Below are 25,229 nucleotides of genomic sequence, written 5' to 3' on the forward strand. Positions count from 1 at the left end.
TGCAGGAGACACGGGTTCGTGCCCCGGTCCGGGAAGATCCCACATGCCGCGGAGCGGCTGGGCCTGTGAGCCATGGCCGCTGAGCCTGCGCGTCCGGAGCCTGTGCTCCGCAACGGGAGAGGCCACAACAGTGAGAGTCCCGCGTACCGCAAAAAAAAAAAAAAAAAAATACCATCACCGCCAGTGGGTTGTGCAGGCTGAAAGGAATTTGGTTCATCGTAGGCGATCTGTCCATCCTTGAACAGCTCTGACCAGGAGAAGTGTTTAACTGAGTTCACTGAAATCTGACTTCCTGAGTGTTACATCCTCTGGCTATACTTTTTCCGATCAGGCCATCACAGTATCTTCCATGGTCACTCGCCTGTCTAGTACTATTCATCACTGCTTCTCCATCATCTAACATAGGCTCCCAAAGCATAGCAGGCTCTTAAGAAACATTTGTTGAATGAATGAATGTTTGTGGCCCTTTCTACAAGACTGCAATTTGTATCTAAGACATTTATGAAATATAATCTTGGTCTTCTCCAGGCTAGAAGTCCTTAGTTTTCAAAAGGAAAAGTTTCAAGTTCAAGTTACATTTCCTTTCCTCTGGGCTTTCTCCAGTGTGTCAAAATTTATCTCAGTAAACTATATAAAAATTAAAAATATAAATTACATAAAAAGATAAATTATAGTAAAGAGATAAATTACATTTAAATATACATTTTATGTATATGACTATATAATCATGTGTGTGTGAGTATAAAATTCAGTTAATCTACTTTTCTAAATAAAGTTATGTTAACGTATAGAGCACGAGTAAACAAAAACTAATTAAAAGCACTCTCTTAACTGAGAAAAAATATACCTTGGCACTCAAAATCTACTCACAGCTAAGTGGTTTTATTTAGTATTATTAATTTTTTTTAACATCTTTATTGGGGTATAATTGCTTTACAATGGTGTGTTAGTTTCTGCTTTATAACAAAGTGAATCAGTTATACATATACATATGTTCCCATATCTCTTCCCTCTTGCGTCCCCCTCCCTCCCACCGTCCCTATCCCACCCCTCCAGGCGGTCACAAAGCACCGAGCTGATCTCCCTGAAATTTTTTGTTTTATACAGAGGCTTTGTTATAATATCATTAAACTATTTTTAAAAGAGAAATTTGAACCACAATTCTACCACCCTGCTGCAGCTGTTATCATTCTTGTTTCCCCCCATCTTGTTCATATATAAAAATAACTTTGTTATTGTAAATACATGGTATACATTTGCATTGTACTTTTTTCACTTAAAATTATATTACACATATTTTTCATATTATCATTAATCTTTATTTTAATTTCATCAGCTTATAGTACTTCATCGATTTGATATACTATAACCATTTCCCAATTAGTCCTGATTTAAAATGTTTCCAGTTTTCTTTCTCACAGAAAATGCTGTTAGGAATATTACACATATATAGATTTTCTTCCTAAATATCTTGTCAAATTTAAAAATATTCACTTCTCTCTATTATCATTTGAAAGGATTTTTCAGTTTCTATGCGTATGAGTTTTGGTTATATGTATACTATTTATTTCCAGTTTTATATGAATGTAGTTAAAAGCTAAAGCCTGTCACATTTTGACTTTTAATTAAAATTATTCATTAAGCCCTAAAACATTAAAATGTTTATAAATTTCACAGATATACTTTCAAAGACATAGCCCCTTTTAAAAATGATTAGCATTTTTTTCATTCTAAGAATATTTATAAATACCTAATTGATGCCAGGCACCAGGCTAGAAACCTGTGATGCAAGCATGAACAAGACAGACCCCTGCCCTTATGGAGTTTAAGGTCTAGCAAGAAACAAAGAAGTGAGAATAAACTGTGATAAGTGTTATGATAGGACGGTTCAAGGTGCTACTACCCTCAGACCCAGGCAAAAAGGGTCCTTGGCCTCGGCCCCAGGTTTCAGAGAACCCCACTCTGGCCCTTCCCCAGCCATGCCCCTTTCTCACCAGGCAAAGAGACAACAGGCATCTGTGGGGCATCCTGGATATGCCCATCTGGAGCCCACAACAACCACTAAACCTCCTGTGAATAGCAGGGATGCCAGAATTCCCTGCTCAAAAGGTCCAAACCCACTCCTAGGGCCAGAGCAGACTTCTCTAGAGCCACCTGCTGAATGTGGAGCCTGTGCTTATGTGTCTACCAGTGAACACGTAAAACACAATGCTTGGGGAAGGTTGTGAACAGGGACGGAATGTGTGGTCTGGGTTGCCCACACACAGGCAGAAGAAGCCCCTGGCAGCTCTGGTCAGAGGCAGGAATGGGAAGGGAAGGAGGAGTGGCCACAGAGTGAGGACAAGGGGCTAGGCCACTTCCCCCCAAAGTCATGTTCCAGCTCAGAGCTCTGAAGATTCTGAAAATTGTAATTTGAACCTTGTTTTCCAGGTGGTTTTGAGGATATATTTGTCAAGGTAGGGGGATGGAACATATTTCATTTAATGTTTTGTTAGCATGACTGATAGTTTTAAAATATTTAGATATATGGGACGTATTCTTTTCATTTGTATTCTTGCCCCAGGCCTTAACAAATGTTGGGGCAGGCTTGGTACAAGGTACCACGGGGACGCCTAACAGGAGGATCTAACCTTCGATGGGGGTGTCATAGAAGGCCTCTCAGAGTAAACCATGGTTCAGGAGCCTAGGCTCAGCCACATGATATTCCACTTATGTAACCACTACATTTATAGGCTAACGGTGGAAAAGTCATATGCTCATCTTAATAAATGCCAAAACTGTATTCGATGGAATGCAAGAGACAGTCATGTTCAAATTAACACTTAAAACCCTAGAATAACAACATAGGTAGCACAATAAATGCTTTATCTATGAAATTAAACACTGACATCACATATACATGTTAAGTACCAACGGTGTTCCCTTTAAATTTAACCAAAGATAAGAATTTCAACGATCATTCAATTCTTTCACATGGATGTTAAATCTCTAGCCCATTCATTTTGGCAGATATTAATTTCTTTTCCCTTTTCCAATGGTTTAATGAACAGTTTTAAGTGAGAAGAACTGTGCCGTGTCATTTACTCCACCACTTCTTTAAAGTCCTTTACCTTTTTCTGGTTTGTCGTTGTTGCTAGTCTATACACCCTCTTGAAGGCACGAGTTCCATAAAATTACTACCTGCTTGCTAAAATATACTTTTATTTCAAATTTTCCTCTTTCAAGATTCAGTGGAAGCCTCCATTTTCCTCCTTATGATTTTGTATTTGTTTGGTCAGCCATTGCCTGGAGCTGGTGTTTAGACCAGGAAGCGACTCATTATTCTCCCAAATGGTTCCTGTGTCTCAGTTATTAACCCGTATCAGCTGGAGGCAATGGCATTCCCTCTACCCTCCAGTCTTAACACACAGCCAGGAACTTGGCACAGGAAAAGTGTGGTGGTGGAAGTTCTGGCCTGGCTGGCTACGAGGAGCAAGCGGTTAATTGAATAGAAACAAGTCATATGGCATGTTTAATTTGAGTAAGAATACAAGTCTATTTTAAAGTTGTTTGCCTGGTCACTGCCAGGCATCTGTTAGCTACTGTGTTTACAGATTCATTCTCTCTGTCCTTCTCCTTCCCGATGTCTCTTTCTCTTGTATTTCTAAACTATAAATTCCCAGATAAGATTTTGATTTTTGATACTTGATACAGGACTGTTCTTAAACAGTGACTAAAGGAAAGACAAGACATCTTCACAAAGCAGCAGTTTTGGTGTTCCTTTCTGGCTTCTTCTCAAATTTTACAATAGAACACGTGAGAACTGGGATGCTGCCTATTCTCAAAGTGTATTTTCGGAGAAATTATCTCACTCCGAGCTTGTATGAGATATAATTCTCTTCTCCCCTACAATTTAGGATCCATGATAATTTTCTGGACATCAAGCATGTTTATGCAAAACTCTTCTACTTTAACGAGAAGACAGGACTTGAAGATATGTGCTTTTGATCATCCCTGCAGGACCATTTTATAAGTTCATAAATCAGGGAATCCACTCAGGATTCGTCTAGCGACACCCTGTTTGCTTACGTTCCAAGTCTTGGCAAGATCAGAAATTGCCTAAAACTGATTCTCCCATTATTCATCAAGTATAGTTTTGACAACAAAAGTGATCTCCAAGATACTGTTTCCATAAAATAACAAAATTCTCCATGGTGGCGTCCCCATATGTCTCCACTGGGCCTCACTTCCCACCATCCTCATCCTCCTTTCTCCTCCATCCCCATTAACCCCTACAGCCCCGGGTCTCAGTGAGAACCATCAAACGACAAGTGAAGGGCACTGAAGTGGCTTCACCTAGCATTTTGGAGTCTCAACGTGAAAAGCCCATTCTTGGTTTCTCCTCCTTGAAGGAGAGGGCTCCATTCACCTCTGCAGTGCGCTTGCCTGCTTTCTGACTCTCCAGCCTCTGCCTAGGCTTTAACTAACTACTTGATCCTCTGAGGAATTTCTTTTCTGACCCCTCCCTTCTTCAGGGTACTTCAGAGGATTCTGGTAAAAAGGAGCCCTGGCCTGAGCCTAAAGGAATCTCTTACCTTAGGGCACTGCCAAACTATAAGGCTTGTGTTCTGTCCCCTCCCAGACTTCTGTTCTAGAAAATCAAGTTGCATACAACCCCACACACCTAATGCATAATGAAAAGAACATTACCATAACTCAACAATGATAAACATTGTTGACATTTTAGGGTATGGTGTGGCATGGTATGGTATGGTGTGGTATGGTATAGAATATGTAATATATGAGACATAATTATACTAAACAATTATTCATTGTGTATATAAAATTCAGTTTTAACTAGGTGTCATGTATTTTTATTTGCTAAATCTGGAAACCCTATTACAGCTCTAATCCCAACAGGCTTGTTTTCCTTCACATATATCCTGAATAATTTCACATTTTCACTAAAATAGTGTTTCAGGAGTAATTTTTCCCAGGACATTGATAACATTTGCTACTCATGCACTGGGTGGAAAAATTGTTTCCTTTATTCGTTAGTAGTATGTTAATGAAGAAAAGGAGAGAGATTTTAGTTTACACTTTTATGTTACCGATTGGGAGTTATAGCTTCCACATGTACTAACTACTTGATCTCTGTATACACCAATTATTTCTGTTGATTCTGAATACTAAGTGATGAAAGAAGACTTTTATTTAAAAGTAACTAAATGATAAAGTTGCCAGACAAATATCATACAAAGGAGAAATAAATTCATGTGGAAAACATATAATAATATCATTGCTTTTTCTTCCCTAATGCATTTTAAAAAATGTGAGAAACACAATTTTTGTAACCCTCTACAAAGGTAAAAAAATATATATTATTTTATCAATGATGGGGTTTCATTTCAGGGATGGAGCTTAGATTTTTTGGCTTATTTTAAATGAGGAGTTCATCATGGTTATGTTTTTTTCTTTTTTATGTTCACCATAATATTATCGACAATGCACTCCTTGAACCTAGAAGTGATTTCAAGTCATAATGAGGACTGCATACAAGATATTTGTGACTTGTCAAGCTCACCAGAAATACAGAGAATTGCACCTGAACTTCTGCCCTATCTATATCAACTCACTGTCGATCTTTTGACAGTATTATATTTCAGACAGTAACTTTATAAATTTGGGCACCTAGAGAAATTCTTCAACAAACTAAAACATTTTCAGGCTGACATTAACGCTAGACATTTTTAGGTATCACATGTAGGCCAGAAATGTAAAATGGGTTTGTGCTGCAAACTTTTCTAAGTTCTTGTAATTAGTGTAACCATAATAGGTGGAAAATAATGGCAAGCTTTCCTTCTTCTCATCTGCAGACCTGTTTCCTTCTATTCATTATCACCAAAGGCTAGTGTGAAAGATAGCCTAAAGGTTGGGCATTGGAGAGTCTGCAGCTTCTCAATGGGTATTTTTGGAAAGTGATGTGGCATCAGGGCTCACCAGGACCCTGAAGGAAGATCTGCAATACTAATTCGGGGAAAAGCAGTTCTCATTCATTTGGCTTGTTCTGATATCATTTCTTGGCGGTAAAAAGAGGCTAAGATAATGTGCAAATCTGACAATTGGGAAGTCGATGAGTTAAAGTAGTACTTGATATCATCTCTCCCTTCTGGTCATCTGGCCTCTGTGCTATTTTGAATATTATTTTCAGTGTTGAAATGATTTTACATGGTCAGAATCACTCAGGTACGGTCCACAGTAAATATGACATGGCAACAACGAAAATCAGAATCAATGCATGTTTCTAGTTGGTTCAGCCTTCAAATATATTTAACCAGTTGGTGTGTTTTTTATACAAAGAACTCTCCATCCTAAGGATATGTCGCTTTTAACTGTTTTTTTTTTTTCCCCTCAATACATTTGTCCTTTTAACTTTGCCCTGACTGATAAGGGGCAGATTCCTATAGAAAGATATACACACTTCCTGTCTGAGACCCAGCACTATAGTACCAGCACTGTAGTAGCCAGCATTTAAATAGTACTAGATTATTTTTAAATGCAGTAGTTTAACTATATATAAAATAAATAACTAATAAGAACCTACTGTATAGCACAGGGAATTCTATTCAATACTCTGTAATGACCTATATGTGAATAGAATCTAAAAAAAGAGTAGATATATGTTTATGTATAACTAACTCACTTTGCTGTACACCTGAAACTAACACAACATTGTAAATCAACTAGACTCCAATAATAATTTAAATAAATAAATAAATAAAATGCAGTAGTTAAGAGAACACCCTCTGGGCTCTCAGTTATGTGAATTTGAATCCAAGATTAGTTGTTTACTATGGCTTTGTGACCTTGAGGAAGTTATTTAAACTGCCTACACCTGAATTCATCTATCAAGTGAAAATAATAAGGTGAAAATAATATTGTATCTATCTTATAAGGTAATACAAGTAAAGGGCTTAGCAGAATCCATGGCATATGAAATCAGTTTCATTTATTACTATAAGAATATTATTAACAAATTTAAGTTACATTATAGTATAAGTCACTAGAGAAGTGTTATAATTATCACATTTCCTCATGAATTTTCTCCCCTCGCATATGACTAGCTAAAATATTGAGGTAGAAATATATTTTCTCCTTCATATATTTTTCTCCTAGGGGTTCCTGCTATTAGCTAGCATATAGACACAGACAGGAGATGGGAAGTGTTGTCTTTGTGTTAAACCTGTATTTCCCAAACAAGTTTAATACAGAAACTCACTTCCTATTTGCCTGGGTGAATCTTTCCCTTTCTTTCAGAAATGGAAAACATTTTCACAGAGCCTTTAGGAGACTCTGATGCCAGGGTATTATTAGTGAGAGAGAAAGTAATCGTTCCCTTCTTGTGCACTTGGACTGAGAGCCATCAAAGTAAGTTATCACCTGTTCTCACATCCCTTGAAATCCTGATAAGTTCTCTAGCAAAAGTAGTCCTTTCTGTAATGTCTCACCACCTGCTCTGGGAAACAGTATGCCTGCTTTTACGCTGAAACTTCAGTGGTTGTGCTTTAAAGAAAGTTTTATCCTTGTATGGAGGAATGACTTGTGTGTACTATAAAAACTTTTCTCTGCATAGATCCATAAATATTGCTTTAAATCCCTTTCAGGAATTCAGATCCTCTTATCATTGCTTTTATGCCTCTTTTTCCCCTAAAATATTTAGACTTGGAAACGATACTATTTTTACTAAACTCTCACCCTTTCTACTTTTTTTCAACTAAAGTCATGAGAGAGAGATGAAGTCTAATTTGTAACATGAACTATATACATTTGGAATCAGCAAACAAACCTTGTAAACAAAACATTTCAGAAAGAAACATACAAAGATAGGGGAAACATACTGAATTTGAAATGAGAAGAATTATTTTTAGTTTCTTCCACGGCTATTTATGAACCCTGTGACCTTGGGCAGGTTACCAGATTTCTCTGAATCTCAGTTTTATAACCCACAAAATGGGACTCAGTGGCTGCCTGACCTGCTTCTTAGAGCTTTGGTGAAGAGATAATGTATACAAGGTTATATAAATTCGAAATCCCCACGCAAATATTTTTAGTAGTACAGGATTAACTGTTCAGCTGCTCTCCAGAAACCCCCTTGAAAGGTTCTGAAGAGTTGCTGCCCTCATAACCGGGGATCATGCACTGCCCTGCCATGTTCACTACTGCCGGAACATCATACGCCACATAATCTTTCTTTTGACATTCGAATATATTGATAAGAGAGGGATTATGCAAAAACATACTGACATTTTACCGAAAGATAAGTGAATAATTTTCCTTTATCCTATTTTTAAGAGCAAACTCTTAAAAAAGTCACAATACTGATTAATATAATCCCCTCATCTACATAATATAATATATTCTTCAAACTTTTTACTATCCCTGACTGGCTATAAAATCTCAGCTATTTTAAATGATTTTTTTTTCAGATTTATAACATTCTATAAAAATTTTAGGTGCAAAAAAATATTTTCTACTGAGCCAAAACTGGCCTAGCCTCATGTGTGTTTCTTTAAAAGCTTTATTCTCCATGGCCTAACATCAAGGTGATAGTTTAAACATGTATTCTGAGAAGGAAAATATCCATTGGTATTGCTAATCTAAGAAAAAAACCAAACTTTATACTAACCAGAATTTTACACCTGACGTATAACAGTATGGATTAAATGATCCCAGAGCTCCATTCTTTCTGGGCCTAGAAAAAAAAAAAATCTCTTGACATCCACAAACGTTAATTTCTAGTATGCTTTAAATATGCAAATAAACATCTCTGAATGTTTAAAAAGAGAATTTTAAAAGACAGTGAGACATACCTGGATTTGACTAACTTAATAGTAACATGAGTAACATATACATTGAAATAGAGTATATCAGCTCACACCAATAATATAACTACATTGCCTTCTGATCAGATGTGCTAACCCTGCTTCTTCTTCTCCTCAAATTCTTTTTAGAAACATTTATCTCAAAATTGAGGTATTAACCAGATGCCAGCCCCACTTGAACTAAGAAGTAAGGAAGATGGAAGTTGCCTTAGGATAGCATTTCCCAAAATGAATTTCACAAAATTCTAGGCCCTCAAGATGTTCTTTTTAAAAAAATGAGTTTGTTGCAGGAAGGGAATTCTATGGACAAATAAGTTTGTAAAATATTGTATGCCGTATCTTCCTCTTAGATATTTGCATGTCTTAGTATACATTAGCATGTTAAGTAGTTTTAATAGCTCTAAACTACTAAAACTACTTAACATATCACCTGCTTATTTGATCTGAGAAACGTTTTTGATCTAATAACTCCTTAACTTTCTGTGGAACGTACAATTTCAGAACTGTTTCTGTCCTGAAGGAACCTGTGGTACTGAAAGAAAAGGAAAAAACCAGTGGTAGCAGAGACCCAGACTTTTATCTTGTATCATAACCCATGCGGCACACCTTCACATGAGGGTGAATGGATGAGGAATTTGAAAAAATAATTTAGAATTTAGAGAAAGAAATCTATTTCTCTCCTTGTAGTAGATTAAACTATTGGTTCCAATTCTTCTCTCCCACCCCCACCCAGTCATAGCATTATTCATCCACATCCCACCAGTCTCAGCCCTTGACATGGGGCTTGGCCATGTGACTTGCTTTGGCCAATGGGATGCGAGTGGACCTAAAATGATTGAGTCTTTAAATGTGCTTGTCCAGTTGTCTTACTCTCTTCTACTCCTGCCTTTTCCATGAGAAGATCATGTCTCAGATAGCTGCTGTTATAAGCCCTAGTTAACCTGGAATTAACTACCATCTTAGAGCCAAGCCTAGCTGAACATAGCCTAGATTGGCCAACCTTAGCCAACCTAAAGGTGTGTGGACAAAAAATAATTGCATATTGTTGTATGCCAGTGAGTTTAGGGGCTAGTTTGTTCTACGGTGTTTTCATGGCAATTGCTGAATTATATACTGCTCCACAGGCGTTTGCTCCAAAATAATTAATACTGCTATAAATGTCCATAATAGCTAAAAGAGAACATGGTAATGAAATCAAGTGATGTATCACAGGGCACTGAATTTGTGGATCATTGTTTTATTAATTCCCTTTATTCTTAAATTCTTGAAAATGATGTCCTGTCAAAAGCATAAAATTTTTTGATATCTTACTTCTTTTAGTACGGTTATCCCAACAGTTTTAAAGAAAAGAGACCCTCCCAGACAGCTCAGCTTTCCCCACTTAAACAAAATGAAGTAATGAAAAACATTTAATTGACATGAATATAAATTTTAAAAGAAATACATCTGCAGTTTAATATATTAAAACCAAGGATTCCACAGAAACCCCAATTATTATCAAATGTCCTCAAAATATTAATTTTAGTTTTACTGCTATTCAGCAAAGGGGATGAAGAAGTACATCAAAAACTCTCCTGCCTAAGGAACTAGTCATTCTGACATGACAAACTTTGGCCCAGCAGGCACCTCACTGCTACCCGCGAGGCCTTCATCCCCGGACCCCAGGCAAAGACCCTGTGTTCTTGACAAGAACTGTGCTCTTTTTCTCCCCAGAGCACCTCCATTCTCTCTTCTTTTTCTCATTTTTGTGCATCATCTCTCATCCTTCTTCTCTCCATTTCTACACGTTCTAGATTCCTCTGCTTCTAGTCATCCCTCTTTCTATAAAATGGGTGATTATAGGAATTAAGTGATTCTTGTATATAAAAGTGCCTTCCCTGGTTGCTCAACAAATATTGATTTATCTCTCTATTTTCCTGACTATCCTACCTATCCTACCAATTCCTTAATGGTAGTCCAGAGAGCTACAGACAGATACATACATACATACACACACAGATATCTATATCTCACTAGCCTACTATATAATCTGTCTCACTGCATGTATGAATATGAAAGAAGTAGTCATAAATAAGAAACCAGCGTTAACGGTAACTGCTGGGATTCACATCTGTCCTTCTAGGATTTGACTGTGACTCATATTAATGGCCAGCTGAGGAACACACTATCTAAGAAAAACAGGATCTAGGTGAGACAGCAGATCTGGATTTGAATCATAGCTTTAGAACTTACTGTCTGATAAGTTAGTACCCTCTCTTCAACCCAATTTCCTCACCTGAAAATTGGGAGTAATAATATTTAACAGGATACCGTCTATAAAAGATAATATCTAATGGAATACTACACATGAAGAGCTTAGCACAATGCCAAACACACAGCCAGCACTCAATAAATGCTAGCTATTATAATTATCGTACAAGAGCTGAGTTTGTAAGTAATAGTATCTTTACTTTATAATATAAACACCTTGAAACAAGCACACTATTAACATTATCTTCATTTTAAAATCACTACCTTTATGAGCTGAAATGCAGAGACAAGAAGGAAGGAAGATTTATTGTATTAATTCATCTCACTCCCACCATCTTTCTAATCTGCTTTACACATCAGATAGCTAGAGTTTAGGGGTATCCCTGAAAAAAAAAAAAAAACTGAAGGTTAATGTGTATCATTTACATGCTTCAGAGCATAAGCAAATTACTGGCTGGTCAGATCAAGGTGAAACGCAGTGGAATGAACTCACTATGGCCACGCCTCTATTTTAAGGCTATCTGTAAGGAAAAAAAAAAAAGATTGAAGCATAGCTATTTTAACAAATAGGAGTAGGAGTGATTAATTACTTTTTACTGTCATTCAACAGTGTGTCACCCAGGGAGCAACCTCATTTCTCCAATTGCGCTATAAATTTAATAGCGGTCACATCATGGCCTACTTGGCTGAAAAGCATTGCTCCTGAAACCCTGATGGTACTTTTAAGTCCGCTGATGTGTGAACATAATTCTCTGTGTCTCTTAGCTCCACATACCCTGTCTCTCCCAGGGATACACTTTAGTAGATCTATGTGGCACCATGTGGAAAGTTACAAGGGATGAGCTCTCTGATTCTTTCCTCTTTCATGTAACAAGATGAGATAAAATTTAAAACCAATGGGTGTTATTCTACAGTGTCGATATTCTTTCCACTCTGTTAAGGGAATATAAAAATATATTTATTAAAATTGAAAACTATTAGTTATGAGACCATTGCAGTCTGAACATTTAGTTTGGTATATAAAAAGGGATTGTAAAGATCCCATTGAAAAATTTGCAGGATAGGATGGTGGTTAGCCATTGTGCCTAAAGCCCATCCCTCTATTTGCAGTAACCCACAGGAAGAAATTTCTAAAAAGTAGGATCATCGCAAAGGCCTGCCAGACACCAGGTAGAATTTCCAAAAAACAAACCGTCAAGGAAGAACAGATGTTGGAAAGTAGATTATCACCTATATCTACTGCATGCCCAACTCAGAGACTCATGTTCAAGGACTCATTTCTGGGGCTCTAAGTGCTATTTCATCCCCTAATTCCAGTATTAGTACTCTCTTTTTGTATCTATGCGTAAATGTTAATCCATTCAACATTTAGGAAGTGGAAATGGACAAGAAATGGTTTATTTCACCTTGAGATATGAAGTTAATGAGAAGAAGAGGTGGTGAAAGAAAGAGCAGTGAACTCTGGAGGTTGAAATTTCTTTGGTTTTTGTTTTTTTCTCCTTACAATTCTCCCAGCAAAGAAAGTTCTATAGGTAAGTTCTAACAGTACCAAGGTGAGCTGCAAGGAGAACCAAGAAGAAGCTACCAACCCAGTCTCTAGTAAACATTTGGCGTGGACCAGGCTCCTGTGCAGTCAGACCTTAAGAAAGATTCTACATGGTGAAAAAAAAAAAAAAAAAAAGGAAGCATTAAACTCAGGTGGAATACTGAAGTCATGTTTTCCAAGAGAAAACCACTGGAAGTTTTCATCAGCAGTTCCACTGAATGTCCAACAGAGGTGTTAGGTACTAAGATTTAAAAAAAAAAAAAGAAAATTCAGGAACAGAATAATTTAGGACAATGAGCCTGATGTGGAGGAAAGAGGACTTTCCGTTAAAAAAAAAAAATCAGTTTTAGCCACTGTTAACTGGGAAAATCACTAGACTTCTCTTAGCATAAGATTTTTTTTTCTTTTTTAAAAAAATTATATAAGTTTCAGGAGGTTATCATTATAATTCAATATCTGTATACTACAAAGTGGTCACCAGCACAAGTCTATTTACCATCCATCACCATGCAGTTGACTTTCTTCACCCATAGGTTTTAATACCTGTCAAATGGGAAAATTTGTTTTATCTACTTTGTGGAGATACTAAAAAGTTAGATCTAATTATATACATGAAAATCTCTTAGAAATTTTAAAAATTCATGAGTAAAGGAGTCTTTAATATCTTTCCTGTTTTAGAGATTGTCCTCTGTACTTCTGATTTGATACTATCACTTATTGATTCTTGTTGCTTCCAGTTTAAAATTATGCTGCAATTTAATTTTTGATTTCTTTATAATTTATTTTCTTCAATTACCTAATCTCACTGTTTCAAAATAACAAATGTATACTGCCTTTACAAATTATCTTTTCTATTTAGATTCAAGGGAACATCTTCAGAATCCAGTGCTAGAACAGGGAAAGAAATGCAGAACATGCCAAAACACCAGGCATCCATGACTGATCTCATAGAAATTAACAAGAAAAAGAGTAAGAGCATAAAAGACAAATGGTAAAGGATCTGACAGATAATCCATAAATAATGAAATATAAATGACTAACAAATATGCAAAAAAAGGTCTAGTCTTACAAGCAACTAAGAAAAGCAGGTGGTAACATTTTAAAGAATAATAAGAAGCCAACACTTTCTTAAAGAGTTACTGGCAAAAAAGATGGAAGTAAAAGCAAATTCTCTTCCTGAGTAAAGCACACAAGCACACAACACACTTCTATATTAGAAAAACTAAAATAAAAGCCCAGGACCAGGTGGCTTCACAGGTGAATTCTATCAAACATTCAGAGAAGAGCTAACACCTCTCCTTTGCAAACTCTTCTAAAATATAGCAGAGGGAGGAACACTCTCAAACTCATTCTACGAGGCCACCATCACACTGATAGCAATACCAGACAAAGATGTCACAAAAAAAGAAAACTACAGGCCAGTATCACTGATGAACATAGATGCAAAAACCCTCAACAACATACTAGCAAACAGAATCCAACAGCACATGAAAAGGAACATACACTATGATCAACTGGGGTTTATCCCAGGAATGCAAGGATTCTTCAATATATGCAAATCAATCAATGTGATACACCATATTAACAAACTGAAGAAGAAAAACCATATGATCATCTCAATAGATGCAGAAAAAGCTTTCAACAAAATTCAACACCCATTTATGATAAAAACCCTCCAGAAAGTAGGCATAGAGGGAACTTATCTCAACATAATAAAGGCCATATATAACAAACCCACAGCCAACATCGTTCTCAATGGTGAAACACTGAAACCATTTCCTCGAAGATCAGGAACAAGACAAGGTTGTCCACTCTTACCACTATTATTCAACATAGTATTGGAAGTTTTAGCCACAGCAACCAGAGAAGAAAAAGAAATAAAAGGAATCCAAATCGGAAAAGTAGAAGTAAAACTGTCACTGTTTGCAGATGACATGATACTCTACATAGAGCATCCTAAAGATGCTACCAGAAGACTATGAGAGCTTATCAATGAATTTGGTAAAGTAGCAGGATACAAAATTAATGCACAGAAATCTCTTGCATTCCTATACACTAATGATGAAAAATCTGAAAGAGAAATTAAGGAAACACTCCCAAAAAGAAATTTTATTCTTTTTGTTGCACTTTTTGCAACAAAAAGAATAAAATATCTAGGTATCAACCTACCTAAGGAGACAAAAGACCTGTATGCAGAAAACTATAAGACACTGATGAAAGAAATTAAAGATGATACAAACAGATGGAGAGATATACCATGTCCTTGGATTGGAAGAATCAACACTGTGAAAATGACTATACTACCCAAAGCAATCTACAGATTCAATACAATCCCTATCAAACTACCACTGGCACTTTTCACAGAACTAGCACAAAAAATTTCACAGTTTGTATGGAAACACAAAAGACCCCAAATAGCCAAAGCAATCTTGGGAATGAAAAATGGAGCTGGAGGAATCAGGCTCCCGGACTTCAGACTATACTACAAAGCTACAGTAATCAAGACAGTATGGTACTGGCAGAAAAACAGAAATATATCAGTGGAACAGGATAGAAAGCACAGAGATAAACCCACACACATATGGTCACCTTATCTTTGATAAAGGAGGCAAGAATATACAATGGAGAAAAGACAGCCTCTTCAATAAGTGGTGCTTGGAAAACTGGACAACTAAAAATAAAAGAATGAAATTAGAACACTCTGTAACACCATACACAAAGAGAAACTCAAAATGGATTAAAGACCTAAATGTATGGCCAGACACTATAAAACTCTTAGAGGAAAACATAGGCAGAACACTCTATGACATAAATCACAGCAAGATCCTTTTTGACCCAGCTCCTAGAGAAATGGAAATAAAAACAAAAGTAAACAAATGGGACCTAATGAAACTTAAAAGCTTTGGCACAGCAAAGGAAACCATAAACAAGGTGAAAAGACAACACTGAAAATGGAAGAAAATATTTGCAAACCAAGCAACTGACAATGAATTAATGTCCATAATATACAAGCAGCTCATACAGCTCAATATTGAAAAAACAAACAACCCAATCCAAAAATTGGCAGAAGATCTAAATAGACATTTCTTCAAAGAAATACACAGATTGCCAACAAACACATGAAAGGATGCTCAATATCACTAATCATTAGAGAAAAGCAAATCAAAACTACATTGAGGTATCACCTCACACCAGTCAGAATGGCCATCATGAAAAACTCTACAAACACTAAATGCTGGAGAGCGTGTGGAGAAAAGGGAACCCTCTTGCACTGTTGGTGGGAATGTAAATGGATACAGCCACTGTGGAGAACAGTATGGAGGTTCCTTAAAAAACTAAAAATAGAACTACCATTTGACCCAGCAATCTCACTACTGGGCCTATACCCTGAGAAAACCATAATTCAAAAAGACTCATGTACCACAGTGTTCACTGCAGCCCTATTTACAATAACCAGGACATGGAAGCAACCTAAGTGTCCATCCAGAGATGAAGGGATAAAGAAGATATGGCACATATATACAATGGAATATTACTCAGGCATAAAAAGAAATGAAACTGAATTACTTGTAGTGAGGTGGATGGATCTAGAGTCAGCCATACAGAGTGAACGAAGTCAGAAAGAGAAAATCAAATACTGTATGCTAACACATATATATGGAATCTAAAAAAAAAAAGTTTCTGAAGAACCTAGGGGCAGGACAGGAATAAAGACACAGACATAGAGAATGGACTTGAGGACACAGGGAGGGGGAAGTGTAAGCTGGGATGAAGTGACAGAGTGGCATGGACATATATACACTACAAAATGTGAAATAGATAGGTAGTGGGAAGCAGCCACATAGCACAGGGAGAACCGCTCCGTGCTTTGTGAACACCTATAGGGGTGGGATAGGGAGGGTGGGGATATGGGGATATATGTATACGTATAGGTGATTCACTTTGTTATACAGCAGAAAGTAACACAACATTGTAAAGCAATTATACTCCAATAAAGATGTTAAAAGAAAAAGAAAAACTAAAATAAATGAATTAAGTATTAAGTAAAGATACTAGTTAAAAAAAAAATTACAAAGAAACAAAGCAAAAACCCAAAAACCCTTAGGAAAGAAGGGGGGGATAACAAAGCCAACATAAAAACCAAAATCAATGAATTAGGAAGCAGAATAGCAGAATTAATAAATTAATCTAAGAGTGTGTTGCTTTTTAAAAAACAGGATAATCAAACCCCTGCTATTCTAATTAAGAAACAAACAGAGAAAACAAAACTATATAGCACCAAGAGTGAAAAGGGGAATGACACCACTGGTACAACAGGCATTTAAAATGTTCTAAGAATATAATGTTCTTCACTGTAATGCCAGATTTTAGAGTCTGAATGAAACTGGTAATTTTCTAGGAAAATATAAATTAACAAAATTGATACACAACACTGAAAACCTACACAGTACAATAATAAAAAAACAAAAAAAAAAGAGGTGAAATGAGCTGGGCTGAAATTTTTTTAACTATTTATTTCCAAGTGTTCCAGAGTGTTGAAAAGACAGGGATCTTTCCAATTTGTTTTATATAGCTAGCATAAGCCTGACACCAAACCGTGATGAACATAACTCAAAATAAATTATATATTTGGGAAAAAATCTAATTATATATTTACTAAGTGAAAATAAATCAATATGAATTAGAACAGCCCAATTTTAAAATGAATAAAATTCATGAACAGCATACACATACACATGGCCAATAAACATGCGCGGTTGATTTAGTAATCAAATTAAGGTGAGGTGCCTTTGTTACTCATCTGATTAGCAAAGAATAAATAGATTAAAACATTGCTAACACCTAGTGTGCGTGAGGATATAGAAAAACAAGAACTTAAATACCTTGTTGGTAAAAGTGTAAAACTTTTCTGGAGACCACTTTCATGATGTATACTTTCTAAAATATGTTTTATGGGTTCTAATATATATGCCTGACTCGGCAATTCCGATATGTAAGAGTATATTATAACATATAGAATATGAAAATTTAGAAATGGATCAAATGTGTGGGCAAAGATGTATATACAAGGCTGTTCAATGTACCTTATTTATGACATTAAGAACTTTCAGTGTCTCTGGAGAAATTTCTCACTAGGAAAAACATTAAATGGGGATCTGGTAAAATTATGCAGCCATTTAAAAAATGGTATAAATCTATATTTATTAATGTCCAAGATACAGTCAAAGAAAGAAACATAATAGTATGGATCATGAATAATATCATTTTCATAAATGGAAGGAGAAAGACATAGATAGATGACAGAGAGATGATAGACAGACAGAGAACTAGCTAAGATAGATATATCCACACCAACATCTAACATCTAACAGTGGTCATTTTTTAATAATAGAATTGTGAATTTTTTCTCTTTATATTTTCTTAATTATCTAAATTTCTAACAGTTCAGTACAGTTCTTTTCATTATCTGTGTTAAAGAACCAATTCTCTTTGGTGTTGGTTTTGTCCCAATCTGTTGTGGAATGATACTTTATTAAACAGAGTAAAAATAAATTACTAGAAAAAAATGAAGTAAAAATATGACATAAAAATACAAAAGCTAGGGCTTCCCTGGTGGCACAGTGGTTGAGAGTCCACCTGCCGATGCAGGGGACACGGGTTCGTGCCCCGGTCCGGGAAGATCCCACATTCCGTGGAGCGGCTGGGCCCATGAGCCATGGCTGCTGAGCCTGGGCGTCTGGAGCCTGTGCTCCGCAACGGGAGAGGCCACAACAGTGAGAGGCCCGCGTACCAAAAAAAAAAAAAAGCTAATTTTCATTATAATTCAAGAAATATAATATTTCTCTATCAAACTACTATGAAAGTTTCTAAATGCTTACTCTGTTTCTGTGCTAATCTCATCATGGATCAGCAGCTCATGAACTGACACTGTAGCACTGGTGCAGTGATTAAACACACAGACTCTAGGGCCAGACATCTAGGCATGAATCCAAATTATTGTGTAGCCTGAGATGATTACATAACTCTCTAAACTTCAGTTTCCTCATCTGTGAAATGAGTAATGAGTGCTATGCACTGAATGCTTGTCCCCCCCAAATTCATATGTTGAAACTCAATCATATATGTGATGGTATTTGGAGGTGGGGGCTTTGGGAGGTGATTAGGTCTTGAAGGTGGAGCCCTCATGAAGAGAATTTGTTCCCTTATAAAAGAGACCCAACTGAGCTCTCTGGTCCTCTTTCTGCCATGGGAGGTTACCATGAGAAGTTAACAATCTGCAACCTGAAAGAGCGCCCTCACCAGAAGTGGACCACACTGCACCCTGACCTTGGACTTCCATGTCTCCAGAACTGTGAGAAGTAAATGTTTATTTTTTAAGCCACCCAGTCTATGGTACTTTGTTATAGCAACCTGAACTGACTAGGACAATGGGCATGAAAACAGTGATTATCAAATGAGGTAACAGACGGAGTGCTCTTAGAACATTCCTTGTAACATAATAAACACTATTTAAATGTTTGCAATTGTCACCATTATAAAAAGAAATAGAGTTAATAGTAGAGTTAATATAGGGAAATAAAGCCAATAATTCAGTAGACAATCCTGAGACACTCTCCCAGAATGCAGTGGTGAAATAAAACAGAGAACCTAACAGACATGAAGAACAGAGATGGAAATGCAACTTAATTACTTTCTTAAGAAAGAAAACATGGCAGTTGGGATGGGAACAATAATCAAAGATGTAAGTGAAGAAAACTTTTCTAAGTTAAAACAAAAAACAAGAAACCTGGGTATGGAAACACAAAGACCTTACCTCTTTCCGGGCAAAACAGATGAAAATAGAACACATCTGGATTCATGGTAGCAATAATTTTGAATTACAAGAAGATAGAAAAATGTATCACATGCGTGGGGAAAACCAAGAAATTTCAACACAGGAAGTTCTTTTAAATTATGTCTAGTTTAATCCAAAAAAGTATTATTTTTTTCCTCCTCTGCATGCTAAATATGAGAACATAAATGGAGAACTATGTGTTTACAGAGAAACGGTTATGTCTCAAGAAACATACACTCAGCCACATTCCTTTACATGTATAAAGTCAGCAAAAATACATTCTCAGTTATGCGTGAGCTCAGAGAAGTTACCATCCACATAACCTCTCTTTGAAAAATTACTTGGAAGTGGGGCTTGCAAACTGAAAGATGTTTAAGAAAAAATAAATAATGAAGTCATAATACAAAAGGACCTGCCACCTTCTCCCTGTGAATATCACTAAGTACAACCCTCACCTCATGGCCAATGTCCTTAAATAAGAGACCACAATAATGAGAATGTGGAGAAACTGATGCATTCTTTCACAATGGCTGCCAAATAAAACTTCAGAGCAAACTTCATTAAAAATTATTACCCTTCATTATAAAAATCAGTCTATAATTTGACAAGAAAAAACCCAAGAAGATTATTTCCCTCAGATATGATTAATCTTCTCATCCCAAATCTCAGTTAAACATGATAATGTGCTAAAACAAAAGGAGGGGGATAAAATGAAAGACAAACCTTAACATGATTATTTTTTAATTAAACTTTACTTTGAGATAACTGTAGATTCTTATGCAGTTGTAGAAAATAATGCAGAGAGATCCCATTTACTCTTTATGCAGTTTTCTCCCACTGGTAAGCTCTTGCAAGACTAGTACCATCACCAAAATATTAAGATTCAGGCATTCCACCAATCTTAAAATTTCTCCAACTTTACTTGTACTCGTGTGTGTGTGTGTGTGTGTGTGTGTGTGTGTGTGTGTCTTTACTTCTGTGTATCTACCCACCAAAGTCAAAATACCTTACAGTTTACAGTTCTAACACTACAAGGATTCCTTCCTGTTGTCCTTTTATAACCACAACACCCATTCCATCCCTAACCCCACACAATCACTAATCTGTTCTCTATTCCTATAATTTTGTCATGTAATCATACAGTATATAACCTCTAGGGATGGGTTTTTCTTCACTCAGCATAATTCCCTAGAGATTCACTTAAGTCGTTGCATTATCACTCACTCATTCCTTCTTATAGATGAACAATACTTTACAGTATAGCTGTATCACCATTTTTTTAATCATTCACCATTGAAGGACATCTAGATTGCTTCCAATTTGGGGCTATTATGAATTAACTTGCTATAAACATTCACATATGGATTTCTGTGTGAACATAAGTCTTCATTTCTCTGGGATAAGTGCCTAACGTTGAGTTGTACAGTAGTTGCATGTTTAGTTTTTTAAGCACCCGCCATATTGTTTTCTCCACTGGCTGTACCATTTTACATTCCTGTCAGCAATGTGGGAGTGATCCAACTCCTCACCATTCTCAGATTTTGGTGTTGTCACTATTTTGTATTTTAACCATTCTAATAGGTATGTGGTGATACCTCATTGTAGTTTTAATTTACATTTCTCTGATGACTAATGATGTCAAACAATAAACATGTCGAACATCTTATTATGAGCTTATTTGCCATCTGCATGTCCTCTTCAGTGAAAAATCTGTTCATGTCTTTGCCCACTTTCAAATAGGAGTCTTTTTTTTCCTTAACTGTTGAGTTTTGATTCCATTATGGTAGCGAATATACTCTGAATGATTTCAGTATTTTTCAATTTGTTGACGTTTACTTTATTGCCCGTGATATGCTCTATATCGGTGACTTTGCCATGGGTGCTTGAGAAAAATATGTATTCTGCTGTTGTTAGGTGGAGTGTTTTACATATATGTCAATTACCATTGGTTGACTGTGTTGCTCAGATCTTTATGATCTTTGCTGATTTTCTTTCTAGTATTTCTATCATTTGCTGAGAGTGGGATACTGAAATATCCAACTATAATTATAACATGAGTATATTTTAATACGTTTTAGATTTTAATTGAAAACATAAAAAGAAGCACGGCATATGAAAAAGAAATGCAAAGATTATATATGATACATAATTTATTATAAAAACATGAAAAGGATGTTAGGAATATGTAAAAATTAATGGCAATTATACATGGTGATAGGGTTATGGGTAACTTACTCTCCATCTTTAGATTTTTTTGTAATTTCCAAAGCAATATAAAAACCTTAAAAATTTCTGATTGGATGAATGATATATACTCTTATTTGTAGCTAATTGATAACTCAAATAATGCCACATTTTTCAAGATTTATTGTTCTCTCCTAGACCTTCAGGGATCACTCAAAATTATGTCCCAGGAATATGGTGGGCAAACACTCACCATACAGTATTCTAATAAGGGAGAATCTATTAGCAATATCAATCTTATTAATGATGATACTAATTAAAGAAAAATGTGTGGCTGTATTTTTAAGAATGGGACCATAATATAATATTTAATCTTGGTTATTTCTGCTATTATTGGGCTTTATATTATTTTTATCTGTGTTTTTAAACAAAACTTGAAATTCCTTTTTGCCACAATTTCTGAAAATAGGTTTGATATTTATTTCTTAAAAGAACTTTGAGATACCTTAGAAAAAGGTTTTATAACTCTGAAGTATTGCCATCCTGTTTTCAGAAAACTATCAAATATATTTTGTAAAATACATATTTTTTAATTAAAATTTGAGCTGTGATTCTAATTTACTACTGAAATTTCATTTTAATCTACCTTCTCATGAAAACAACAACAATACACATAAGAGTCTTCACTGCATTTTCCCTTAAATATTATGCTTTTAACTTGTCCATGCTTCATTCAAAAATATTTTAGGCTTCTTTTCAAAACAAAAAACCAACACATAATTTTTGTTTCCTAATTCAGTCTTCTCACTGATATACTATATCAGGTACTTTAAAAGTTTTTATTGCCTTATCTCCATGAGTTATTTCACCAAAAAGGTAAAGTGTATAGCTTTAGACAAATATAATTTGAACTAAGTCACCCTTCCTACATTCAAACAAATACCTCTCACATTAAAGTTCTTTATCTTCTAGAGAATTAACTTCTCAGTCTCTACAAATGTCTGCATGAAAATTTTAAAATTCAGCAAAATATCTGTAATGTTCTTTATAATCCTGACACCAGTACTTTGTCTATATTTACTATAATTCTACCTTTAACTTCAACATATTTATAACAATTTGCAAAGCTTATTTCAAAGATGCCCCACTTTGGCAAATAAATAAAGCAACCTTTGATAAAATCAGAAAGTACTCTATCTTAGAGTACTTGACTGATAAACCAAGATCACCACAATTATACATAAGCCTACCCAGCAGGCTGCCTGTTCTCCCATTTTAATGTGAACTGAAAAATTATCCCTGTCTCTCCTTGCTGTCTTATAGTTTGGCTTCATAAAGTATACTCTTTAGTGTGTTAAGATTGATCATTTTATTCCTTTTCTGGCCTTGAATCTCACAGAAGTAGAGAATATTGAAGACATTAGCTCAGGCATTTATTCTTCACTTTATCTCAATGTTCACAGGCGAAGTCTTTAATATTATTAAATCTGAAGGTCAGCTTCCTCTTACCATGTAGGATCTGAGTGTCCTTGTAGATGCTACTCCCTGAATGGCCCACATATTCATTCCACAAAACGTGTGCCTGAGAAAGGAAACATGCCTGCTCCACCGCAACAGAGAGGGACACAGCGGAGGAAGGGGCAAAGGACACATACACTGTGGGTCTTGTTTGTTTCTCTTTTGTTTCTTTAAGATTTTATGTGAAAAATCCATGAGATGTGAGCATTTAAGACTTGAAAAAAATGCTGATTTAATTTAGAGGATAAAATTAATCAAGAGGTTCTAGAATTTTAATATGATGATATGCTGGCAAATAAAACTACGTAATTTCTACTCATTTTGTTTTCTACTGATTTGGGCTTTATAAAGAGCTATGTCATCCAAAAACCTTTTTATCTTCCCCCTGAAAAACTGTTGCTTTAGGTATCTCTGGGTCCTACAAGATCAGGTTGGCCCTACAGGATCAGAGGAGAGGTGTGGTCTCAAGCTGTCTTGTTCAAACTATAACACTTTCTCTTAAGTGATATTTTATTCCAACTATATTGACATTCGTGAGGTCAGACTCTCAGGAATAGTTACTAAATCAGTGTTAAATGCTTTGTCTCTTTTATTATCAATTTTATCAGGTAATCTTTATAAAGCAACCAGACAACATTGACTGAGGTCATTTACTTTGTATCTTCCACAAGAGTCTTTGCTTTTTTTCCCTCCAAATAATTGAGAACTGTACTCTGAGGACCCTTATAAGAACATGAATAGAATTTGACTCTTTTCTAAAGGATAATTTGAGGGGAAAAATTTTACATTTGATTGTGTGCGTATAGTTGTTCAGGAAAAGGAATAATAGATTACATATCTAAAGAGCTCTTATAATTAGTAAGAAAAAGATTATGGAAATAGGCAAGGAACAGAAAACAGGAATTTACATGGAATTAAAAATAGCCAACATTTATTTAAAAGACCTATCTAATGCAAATTAAAATGTAAGGGCAGTAATTTTTGTCTGACAATTACTAGTAATTACTCAATAATTATATATTGACTGAATGTATGTATTATAGTAACAAATTTATCCCATCAAATTGGAAATTTTAAAAATGATATGAATTCTCAGACTTGACAGGATATCCAGGCAAAAGATAGTAGCACCAGGTAACTACCAATTCAAACTAGGGATGTTTAACATCTAGATTCACCTTCAGCTCATAGTTGTTGGATAAAATTAAGAAGAGAAATACATTTTCGAACAGAATATAGTCATTCTCAACCCATTTGCACTTTAAAAAATAACTGACAACAATGTTAATGTAAATGAGGTTGCAAGGCAACCTCAACTTACTCTATAAAAGAAAGATTAGGGGACTTCCCTGGTGGCATAGTGGTTAAGAATCCACCTGCCAATACAGGGGACACAGGTTCGAGCCCTGGTCAGGTAAGATCCCACATGCCGCGGAGCTACCAAGCCCATGCGCAACAGCTACTGAGCCTGCGCTCTAGAGCCCGCGAGCCACAACAGCTGACTGAGCTCGCGTACTGCAACTACTGAAGCCCGCGCGCCTAGAGCCCGTGCTCTGCAACAAGAGAAGCCACCACAATGAGAAGCCCAGGCGCCACAACCAGAGAAAGCCCGTGCGCAGCAACAAAGACCCAACGCAGCCAAAAAAATTTTAAAACAGAAAAATTAGTTTAAATAATATCATTTAAATGAAAAGGATTTAGAATACAAGAAATTTTACACTAAGGTATATATAAATAGATATTAACTCCAAATATTACTATCCCTGGTAAGAAAAGCATAGAGGATATAGAAAAGAGCAAAGAAGCAGATATTCGGAATAAGGTCATTAAACAGAGGTGGAGTTTCTCCTCCCCCATCAGCCTTGATTCTAAGACACAGTAGAAAACTCTGAGGGAAAAAAAAAAAAGTGCCGATCTATCCTTGTCATATTATTGACACTTCTTAATGTTTGGGCTTCTCCTCCCAAAATTAATTATTTTCTTCTTCTACAGTTTATCTGTGGTGCCCAGAAACCACTGACTTCCTGGAATTTTT

General features: G+C 35.8%; 1 protein-coding gene across 1 annotated transcript in view; it reads left to right on the top strand.

Annotated features, from left to right (window-relative positions):
- The window catches only part of SPATA16 (spermatogenesis associated 16), a 223,157-nt gene that overhangs the window by 29,843 nt on the left and 168,085 nt on the right, over nt 1–25,229 (top strand). The window lies entirely within an intron of this gene.

This window comes from Monodon monoceros, unplaced genomic scaffold (genome assembly GCF_005190385.1).
Source record: "Monodon monoceros isolate NGI ecotype Baffin Bay Population unplaced genomic scaffold, NGI_Narwhal_1 Super_Scaffold_11, whole genome shotgun sequence".
In the NCBI taxonomy this organism is placed as follows: domain Eukaryota; kingdom Metazoa; phylum Chordata; class Mammalia; order Artiodactyla; family Monodontidae; genus Monodon; species Monodon monoceros.